Below are 9,606 nucleotides of genomic sequence, written 5' to 3'. Positions count from 1 at the left end.
CTTGTGGAATAGCCCGTGTGTTACATTTTAATCTAATTAAAAATAATTACTATTTAATTTATACCGAGCGGAACGAATGTACATACGTATATAATTGTACAAATAAATATGTCATTCTATTTTCAAATCGAAGGGCTACCGTCACACCGTATTTTAATTACCGTTCATATCAACGCAACTTCATCTATAAGGTCAATTTATTTTCAATTACAACCAGTAGCTTCATTATAAACTAATGACATTCATAGGGATAATATACACATGTTATATATTAAAAAAAATATTTATAGCAAAAATGTTACAATATGACTTTTCTTGATTAAAATTACAATATAGATATTTTAAAAAACAATATTTGCTTGCTTATACTCGTTCAGAGTTCATTGTTCAAGTGAAGGACCAGTGACACCAGAGTGCCAACTTCCTCGCGACTTTAAGCCGGGACCTCGGGATTTGTAAAGTAGCTAATAAACTAAAGGGGCAGTATGCAGCAATATGGCATATATTGTTATGCTTCGTCTATCTCTTTTCCTCATACGGTTAAACGGCTAAATCATTGAACTGATTTTGATGAAATTTGGTAATGGATATAGGCTACTTTTACGGAGTACCTGAAATTTATCACTGCAATATACTGTTTTTTATTATCTTATATACTATTTGGGTTATAAAAACTGACATATCATTTATCAGTACAGATAATGTTGTAGAGCTAATTAATAATATAATTAATTAATGTGAACTACAAGAGGCGAACTTATGGCTTATTGGCTATTTCTTCCAAACATCCCAACCGAAACACTTTAAAATAGATACCTGGTAGGTAGTGCCATAATACACATACGAAATAATACTTATACATAATAGACAAATATAATAAAAATCATTTACCCGCAACATATTTAATAACCATCTCGTGTACTCCAAGCTTAAAAAACGCAACTCGTCCATTTCATTAACAGCAAGCGTTATGATAACCGAAGGACTTATAAAACAGTGCTTTTAATTTATTTTAACGACCCGGTCAGTGTCCATTGCGTTTCATGACGTAATGTAATTGCCGTCATCCAGCCGTCCTGGCTTTTGACCTCTTAGACTCAATTTAATTGAATAAATAAACACGATAACTGTCGGCGCAATGCTGATGACCAGTAGGAATGATTTTATTATTTTTGTTTCGCGATTGGAAAGGAGATCTGGTAATCTTATTTTCACAATTGATTATTTATAATGCGTAGGATTATTTAAAATTTTCTTGACGTTCTCTCCGTTTTGTATCGATTTCATATTTTGGTTTTTCGTTGCGTTGTGGTCAATATAAAAAAAAAATGCGGTCGTGGGACTCTCATCGGGAACGAAGTTCTTTGCGATATTTTTTCAACTCAAAATGTTTTTTAAAAATGTAGATTTTTATTGGTTATATTACTGTATTTTTATTACAACAAAAAGCGCAGTCCTTCTTTATTCAACTGACCCTTAATATGTATATTTTATGTTATTTTTTATTATTTTTCAATACAAAAACATACATTACGTAATAGTAATCTAAAAGATCTTCATTCGAGTAAATGGTATAGAGCCATTAATGGTAATCAAACATAAAATAAACAAAAATTTAACACTCGAAAATATTGGCGTCTACTTTTCGCAACCAAAAATCTCACTTGTTCTATTCACATAGTCACTGGTTCTTCATTACAAAAACCTGTAAAAAAAGCATATCAAAAAAGATTATAAGTATAACAACAAAATATTTTTATATAGGTCTACCCACGGCAAATTCGTTGCAAAGAATATTTGTGCGGTGCGTACGGCGACACGTCTTGGGATTAGAATAATATAAAGAATTGTATCAAACGGTAAGTGTGCCACGGGCAGCGGCGACCGGCGGCGAGAACGGCGAAATGCCGCGCGAATCACATGATCGTCAGATGACACGACAAACAGACAATCTAGAAATCAAAATCGATTAATTGTATTCGCGGAAAAATAATGGTCACAGAAAATTGTCATAGCCTAAAGCTTAAGTTAATTAAAAAAGTGTAGTTTTCTACTTACCTACATTTTCATGAGGTAGCCTACGCTTATTTTTACGATAATTGAAGTTATTTGTTTGGTGTGTTCATTATTTGAAAATCTGAAAATATGAACAGTATAATTACACTTTTAGAATTGTTTTTAATTTTCTACATTGATAAAAACTTATATTTTTAAACAGTATTGACTTGGTGGCCGAATACAATTCATACTTGCCTCGGAAACCAGAATCCCATAAAGATCAACACCACCCTTCAAGGACAATTGACATATAACAAGTAAGTAATCCTAAATTTTATTTATAATCCTAAAATTTAGATTTTTATGCTGTCTAGAAATAAGAACATGTAGGCAATTGCAGATAACGTAAAAACAATTCTAGTGGTATGACTATTTGGGTTAAAAAAAAACTACCACAGACAAATAAAAGTCACCAATAAATGGTAAATTTTACTCATTACACCGCAATTTATTATTTCAATCTATTATTCAATACAAATTGTTCGCTCCTTTGACATACTTGTGTCATTTTATGGTATTTGAGAAAAAAAAAACAAAAGAAACGCTATTATAATCTACATACAATTAAAATACAGCATCCATTGTTAAAAGTTAGATTGAAATAAGAGTTGCGTACTGAAGTGATTACCCAACCAGAGCAAACAATAGAATTAATGATACATTCAAATATAAACATTGCTTGTTATAAAATAAGGTTCAATTCGAACCTATCTCTGACATGATAAATTGCTTGCGAGGGTACGTATCGCGTATTTCGTCCAACTTAACAACGTTTCCGTAGTGTAGCGGTTATCACGTGTGCTTCACACGCACAAGGTCCCCGGTTCGATCCCGGGCGGAAACAATAATATCGGAATGATCATCCTTTTTATTTTTAGGATTAATAATTTTGGAATAATAATATAGGATTTGTATTTATGTGTTAATTAAACTAAAAAGTTGTCATTGCTTGTTATGAGTTATATTTAAACTATAGATATATACAATCATTGACTGTTTTGTATCATCATTTTGAAGATCTTTGTCTTGAAATATACAAACTAAATTTATTACATAATTATTAAGATTTACAAAAAAATAACTTTCAAATGCAGTCTTAAAAATATTTTTATATATAATCTAATAATTTTAGCAGTTGATTAATTAATTTAATATTACTAGCAAGAACTTTATTTAAATAATAATTGTGAGTTGAAGTGAACTACAAAAGTATGTAGCTACATTGTAATGTATGTACAGCAACTAATATTAAATACACATAGGCCGCACTTAAAAATTGCAACTGGCCATGTAACCACGCGTAACTGAATCCGCACTGACTTCTCCGCCATCGCACCGCTGACCACCGTTATAATAATTATAATAATTTTATTGCGCGATAGTTCCTAAGATATTTATTTTGTGAATACAGTGTAAGGACTAATAAGCCAAAAAATATACTTGAGATATTAAACATATACATATATATATATATATATATATATATATTTAGTATATAATATCCATTAAAAAAGCTTCACCAATATTTATTACTTTTGACCAAATTTAAAAAAATAAAATTAATATTATGTGTTATCCTTAGAAGATCGACATATGCTATCCCGAATTTTTCTCTAGGCTTTTTTAAAACCTACAATTTTCAATGTATACACATACATAAAAACCATCCTCGTTGAATGCTCTTTGCATTTGTGAAAAACGTATCAAAATTCGTTGCGTGGCTTAAAAGGAGTTAGCGGAGATACAGAACGAGGTATTTAGAGACTTTGTTTTATACTATTTATATATTCATATATTGATATGACAAATTGCTTGCGATTACTTATCGTGTATTTCACAATTACGTACAACGTTTCCGTAGTGTAGCGGTTATCACGTGTGCTTCACACGCACAAGGCCCCCGGTTCGATCCCGGGCGGAAACAATAATATCGGAATGATCATCCTTTTTTGTTTTTCAGTGAAATATTAAAATATTAACAGTTGTTTTTACCACTTACATTGATTGGTTGGCACCAACCTTTTAATTTTCTGTTACATTTTGTATTAAATTCTTTTTATTTTAATTTTGTATTTTATAAAAATGTCTGTACATAGTAAAAATAAAAATAAATAATGTATTAAATTATAACATCATTTATGGTAACTATAGTAAGTAGTACTATACTAAGAAAAGGGTGGTGGTAGGGCTTTGTGCAAGCTCGTCTGGGTAGGTACCATCCACTCATCAGATATTCTACTGCAAAATAGCAGTACTTGGTATTAATATTTCTTTCAATGCCAATGTCTATGGGCACTGGTGACCACTTACCATATGTCCATATGCTCGTCCGCCTACCTATACTACAAAAAAAGAGAATAAATTCATTCAATAAATTTAATTAATAACAAACAATTAACAAAGAGATAATCTAAGAGATAAAAATCGATGGGTTCGACCAGTACAGTGATAAGTCCTCCATTTACAATCTCACAGAAGAATTAAAATCCGAAGTTTAAGAAGCCCAGAAATATTTTTTTCAAATCTAGAAAGCTTACTAAGTAGTAGCAGTAATTTTATATATAATTTTCGTTATATAATTGAATTTAAATACCGATTAAAGTACGCACTGTAAAATTATTATACATTTGGAAACGGCAAAAATAATTATTTAATTGTCAAAAGAAATAAAGATGATTTACAGTGTCCACGGAATACGTATGTACTTTAATAATATGAGTGAAAGGAAAAGAATGTTATAATAAACATTTTTTAAAATATTATTAAGGTAAAAATCTCGAATTTGGAACTGATGTGTGTTCTTTGTAATGTTATGTATTAAATTAGTTAATTTATATATAAAAAAGCTATATCAAGAGCACAGGAATGCAAAACAATTATTTCGCAGCAGCAGAATTAATTGGCGGTACCTTCCTATTGGTTTATATTGAAATTGTATTGGCTTACACTGGTTTATATTCTAAAGATAATATTAATAATATCGATTGATACAAAAAAAATACTGCTAGATAAGTAGAGCTTTAAGTGAAATAACTCATAATTAATAACCTAAATGGTAACTTTCCTCTTATAACATTACAGCGGAAATACTTCTATTTATATTTGAATATAATTATTGTTCATCACATATTTTTCTTTTAGATATAGGGAAGCTGGGGGCTTGTAGCAGGGGTAATTAGAAGAGGTATTTTTTTCAAGTATACTATAATATATAAATCATTTCATTGACAAAATTTTCTACCTAAATAATCCTGTATTCCGCGATATATTGCATCTCGCTGGGCGGTCGACTGGAAGTAAGGCATAAGGGATATAGGTATGTAAAAAAAGAACTAAAATAATATATAACTAAAGCCCAGCCGGCGGGAATCTATACTTCTATGAAATAAATCAATCATGAAATAATTTTCAGTGTTTTATATATAATATTATACCTGAACTTTGAGCGTGAAATATATATATATATATATATATATATATATTTTTATAGAATAGGAAGGCGGACGAGCATATGGGCCACCTGATGGTAAGTGGTCACCAACGCTCTTAGACATTGGCATTGTAAGAAATGTCAACCATCGCTTACATATCCAATGCGCCACCAACCTTGGGAACTAAGATTTTATGTCCCTTGTGCCTGTAATTACACTGGCTCACGCACCTTTCAAACCGGAACACAACAATACCAAGTACTGCTGTTTTGCGGTAGAATATCTGATGAGTGGGTGGTACCTACCCAGACGAGCTTGCACAAAGCCCTACCACCAGTAAAATATATATATATATATACAGGACAAATGAACAGTAATAGCTTAATATTATATACAAGTTGTTTTTTATATTTCCGTTCCAGGGCAAGTATGTGTGGACCGGTAACACATCTCCTTTGTATATAATTAATCTGCTTAGTTTAAAAAAATGCGTGGATACAGAGTAACTTAGGGCCTTTGACAATTTCAAACAAGGTCAAATCGATTCGCTTAGCACTGCTCCCAATCATATTAGCATATATGCCTTTATTTAGTCTACTAAGTCGACAATTTCGAAGGATATATAAATATTTATTAAGTAAAATTGTAATGCAATTAAATATAGTTTTAAATATATATTCAGTGGTTCAAATATCGAATGGAATGATGTTTTATAAATAAGAGTTTGTTAGATTTGTAAATATTTTATATACTGAATCATAAGTGATTTATGTCTAATTTTACTTAGTAAAGTAATTTAATTATATTTAAAAATATTTAATTATATTTAATAATAGTTAAAAAAGTCCTGGTTGCGCAACATCATAGAATGGACAAAGATCGCCAGCGTGGAAAAACTTTTTCGCTTGGCGCGATATCGCGAAAAATTCGCTGAGCTAACGGCCAACCTCCAGTAGTGGAGAGGCACAAGAAGAAGAAGAAAGTAATTTTATTATAGAGGCAGATATATATGTAGATTATACGCGTATGTCTTTAGGCGCAATGTGCGCAAATGATATAAACAAACTCGAGTTCCAAGATTCTATATAAAACGTTTGAATGGTTTGAGTGAAATATTTCTGACGTAAATAGGTTTCACTCCTGTCACGTGACATCTATTGAGTTCATTTTATTATTAACAAATTAATGTTTGACTTTGACGAGTATGTCATGTAGGTGTAGAAAAAATCGCTTGTTTGCCAAACACTCGTACAATTACAAAATAGAATATACTTTATATTGTACATTATTTAAAATTAAAAATTACATAACACATGGCAACAACCTAATTAGCATCAACGTTGGCGGCCTTATCACTACATAACGATCTCTAATGCTATAATTAGAATAATATATCATTTTAAGGTTTTTATATAAAAATAATATGACACATACCTAGACTGCATAATAATTGAAAATATAATTCGAGCTCCAGGAGCTTTTAAAAAAAAGCAGATCATTTGGTGAGATATATATACGAATACACGGAAGACTCAATGTTTTAAAATTATAATATAATTATAAAACTAAATAAAATAATGAATATAAATTTTATTTCATATTCTACCGGTTTCAGTATTTACGCAAAAATAATTTTAAAAACATAAATCGAACAAGTAAATAATCGAATCGGGAAGCATTACAAAGTAATAGTCCATTAATAAAAAAAAGTATAATTTCTTGAATAGCCCAGCTACCGTTAGCGCGATGTTGTGACACGTCGTTACGTGTCGTGACGTACTCGTATACGTGTCGTGAGCTGACATTGTTCATATCAACGCTCAACGAATTATCGTGCAGCTGATTTACCTTTGAAAGGTAAAACTTTGACTTTTGACGTCTATATTTAGTGGACATTGTAATTGTTCATGACGTTCGTTTGTTCTTCCATCATTTAATATTCAGTTTAATTTATTATAAGAAATATATGATTTTAGTTCAATTTAATTAATTAGATATCAAATATATATTATTATATTTAAAAGGGGCTTTATTGCTGTTTTCTTTTTTTTTTTTTTATGTGCGCCGGGATGGCTCTACTCCACCTGATGGTAAGTGGTAGTAGAGTCCAAACGCGACGACGGCCAGTACAGTCGGGAAGAATGTTCTGTACTAACCTTGCCGGCCCGCAAGATGCCTCTTCACGCCCCGTTTGAAGAAACCCGGGTTGTAAGAGGAGGGGAACTCATATATTTATTTTTTTGTAGAAGGAATTAATATATTTATTTAAAATATATGTATTTACTCATATCTTCAATTATAATAATCTCCTGTGTTTTTTATCATAATGTTTGCGGGACCTTGGAGAATAATTTACAACTGTCCATTAAGGAGCGAAAGAGATTAAAATGTATATAATTTCAGAATCCACTTAGGCATATGTATTAATTTTATTTGACTTACTACTTACTGATCTATCTACTGAACAAAAACATTGTAAATTGTCATACATTTATTTAATATATAAATAGGCAAAGACAAAACATTTTTTCCTCGCCTGTCAATTGTTTTTTTTTATTTTTATTTGATAGCTTTGATTTGATGATACAGTGTTATTAATAAAATACATCAATATAAGAATAGATTCATAAAATTCGAACCATATAAATTTATTTAAAAATTTATTTATAAATATAACCATATAAATTTATTTCTCAAATTTTCAGTTGATTTTATAAAAGTAGAATAACTATCACGGTACTTAAAAAGTATAGTAATTATAATGTTAAGTATAGTATTCATATTATTCCATATGAGGGTAATTAAAATATGCTTGTATGATTTTGTCAATATATATAAAAAGTAGTCGATCTATATTTCTGAGGTATAGTTACGCTCGTAACTATAATAATATATCTAGTATTAATAACGTAGATAAAATATATATATTTTCTAAATAAATAATAATAATAAGGAATTACTCACAATTAATTAACATTTTTACTTACTAAATTTTCATTTTTTTTCTCAATTAAGCGTAAAACTTGTGCTAGGATATACCATTTAATTTTTCATTGCGCTGTTTCCGCATAAACTTATTTGCATTATATTAATGTATACGTATGACTTTTCTTAATATAAATATTATTGAATTATTTTAAAATTAATAACGCAATAAATGTGCTCATGGCCAGCGCTTTCCAGGTGTATTTACACTAAAGGAATCAAACACACTTATTCAATGGAAATACAGTGAATATATTTTGTTGCAAATTAATAATAATATTATTACATACCTTAATAATACCTTTATGACGTTCGAACTAGCGTGAACCGTGCGTTAAATGTCAATTCCTACCCCAGGGTTTTTTTTTCAATGTAAACACATTCAACTGCTGACTGTACTTACTTGATATAATTACATGTTAAAAGAAACATTAACTGGTTCATTTACTTCGTTTATTGCTTAATTTCTTATCAACCGTTATCAAACTACCAAATTAGTTCAATCCGTATTAAAACATACAAGCCTAATGCATGTTTAATATGTAAACAAGTTTAAAAGATCGCCTTATTAGTGGTAAATAAGTGAACATGACAGACGCCTAAAGAAACACGCATAATTTGCGAGACATTTAAGCGTGTCTAATATTATACTTAATCACGACAAGCTACAAGCTTGTGAAACTTATATAAGTATATTAATAAATAAACAAAAATGACATAAGAAAATCTTAAATACGCAAAATAACATAAAAAATTGCGTGACGGTAAATAAAATGTCTATCGCTTTAAAAATACTTATTGCGCGAATCCCAAGTTAAATAACAAACGAAAATTACATTTGTATTTTAGTATATAATGTATAACAAATACGATAGTATGTTATATATAAGGCGGTTATGTGGTGGAATTGGACTTAGGATACTTATTTATTTAAAAAAGTATCAACCTTGAAATGTTACATTACTGTGCGAATGTATTGTTGATGAAAATGCTTGGCGCTTATTTCACCGTGTTGCTCAAATGGGTGAACATTTGGTGAAATTACAACCAATACGTGCAGGCTGTTTCACGATATCCTTCGCCACTGAACGAGGAGATGAATTATTGATAAATTAAGCACATGAAAACGTAA

The 9,606-nt window shown here is 30.0% G+C and overlaps 2 non-coding genes across 2 annotated transcripts; both read left to right on the top strand.

Annotated features, from left to right (window-relative positions):
• Positions 1–2,829: 2,829 nt before the first annotated feature.
• Trnav-cac (transfer RNA valine (anticodon CAC)) lies at positions 2,830–2,902 on the top strand. The gene has a single exon. It is a non-coding gene; the product is annotated as a tRNA-Val (tRNA).
• A 1,007-nt stretch (positions 2,903–3,909) lies between these two features.
• Positions 3,910–3,982, top strand: Trnav-cac (transfer RNA valine (anticodon CAC)). The gene has a single exon. It is a non-coding gene; the product is annotated as a tRNA-Val (tRNA).
• Positions 3,983–9,606: the final 5,624 nt, after the last annotated feature.

The sequence above is a fragment of the Nymphalis io genome, chromosome 16 (genome assembly GCF_905147045.1).
Source record: "Nymphalis io chromosome 16, ilAglIoxx1.1, whole genome shotgun sequence".
NCBI classification, from domain to species: domain Eukaryota; kingdom Metazoa; phylum Arthropoda; class Insecta; order Lepidoptera; family Nymphalidae; genus Nymphalis; species Nymphalis io.
Note: the sequence above shows the minus strand (reverse complement) of the source record. Positions and strands in the feature narration are given on the sequence as shown.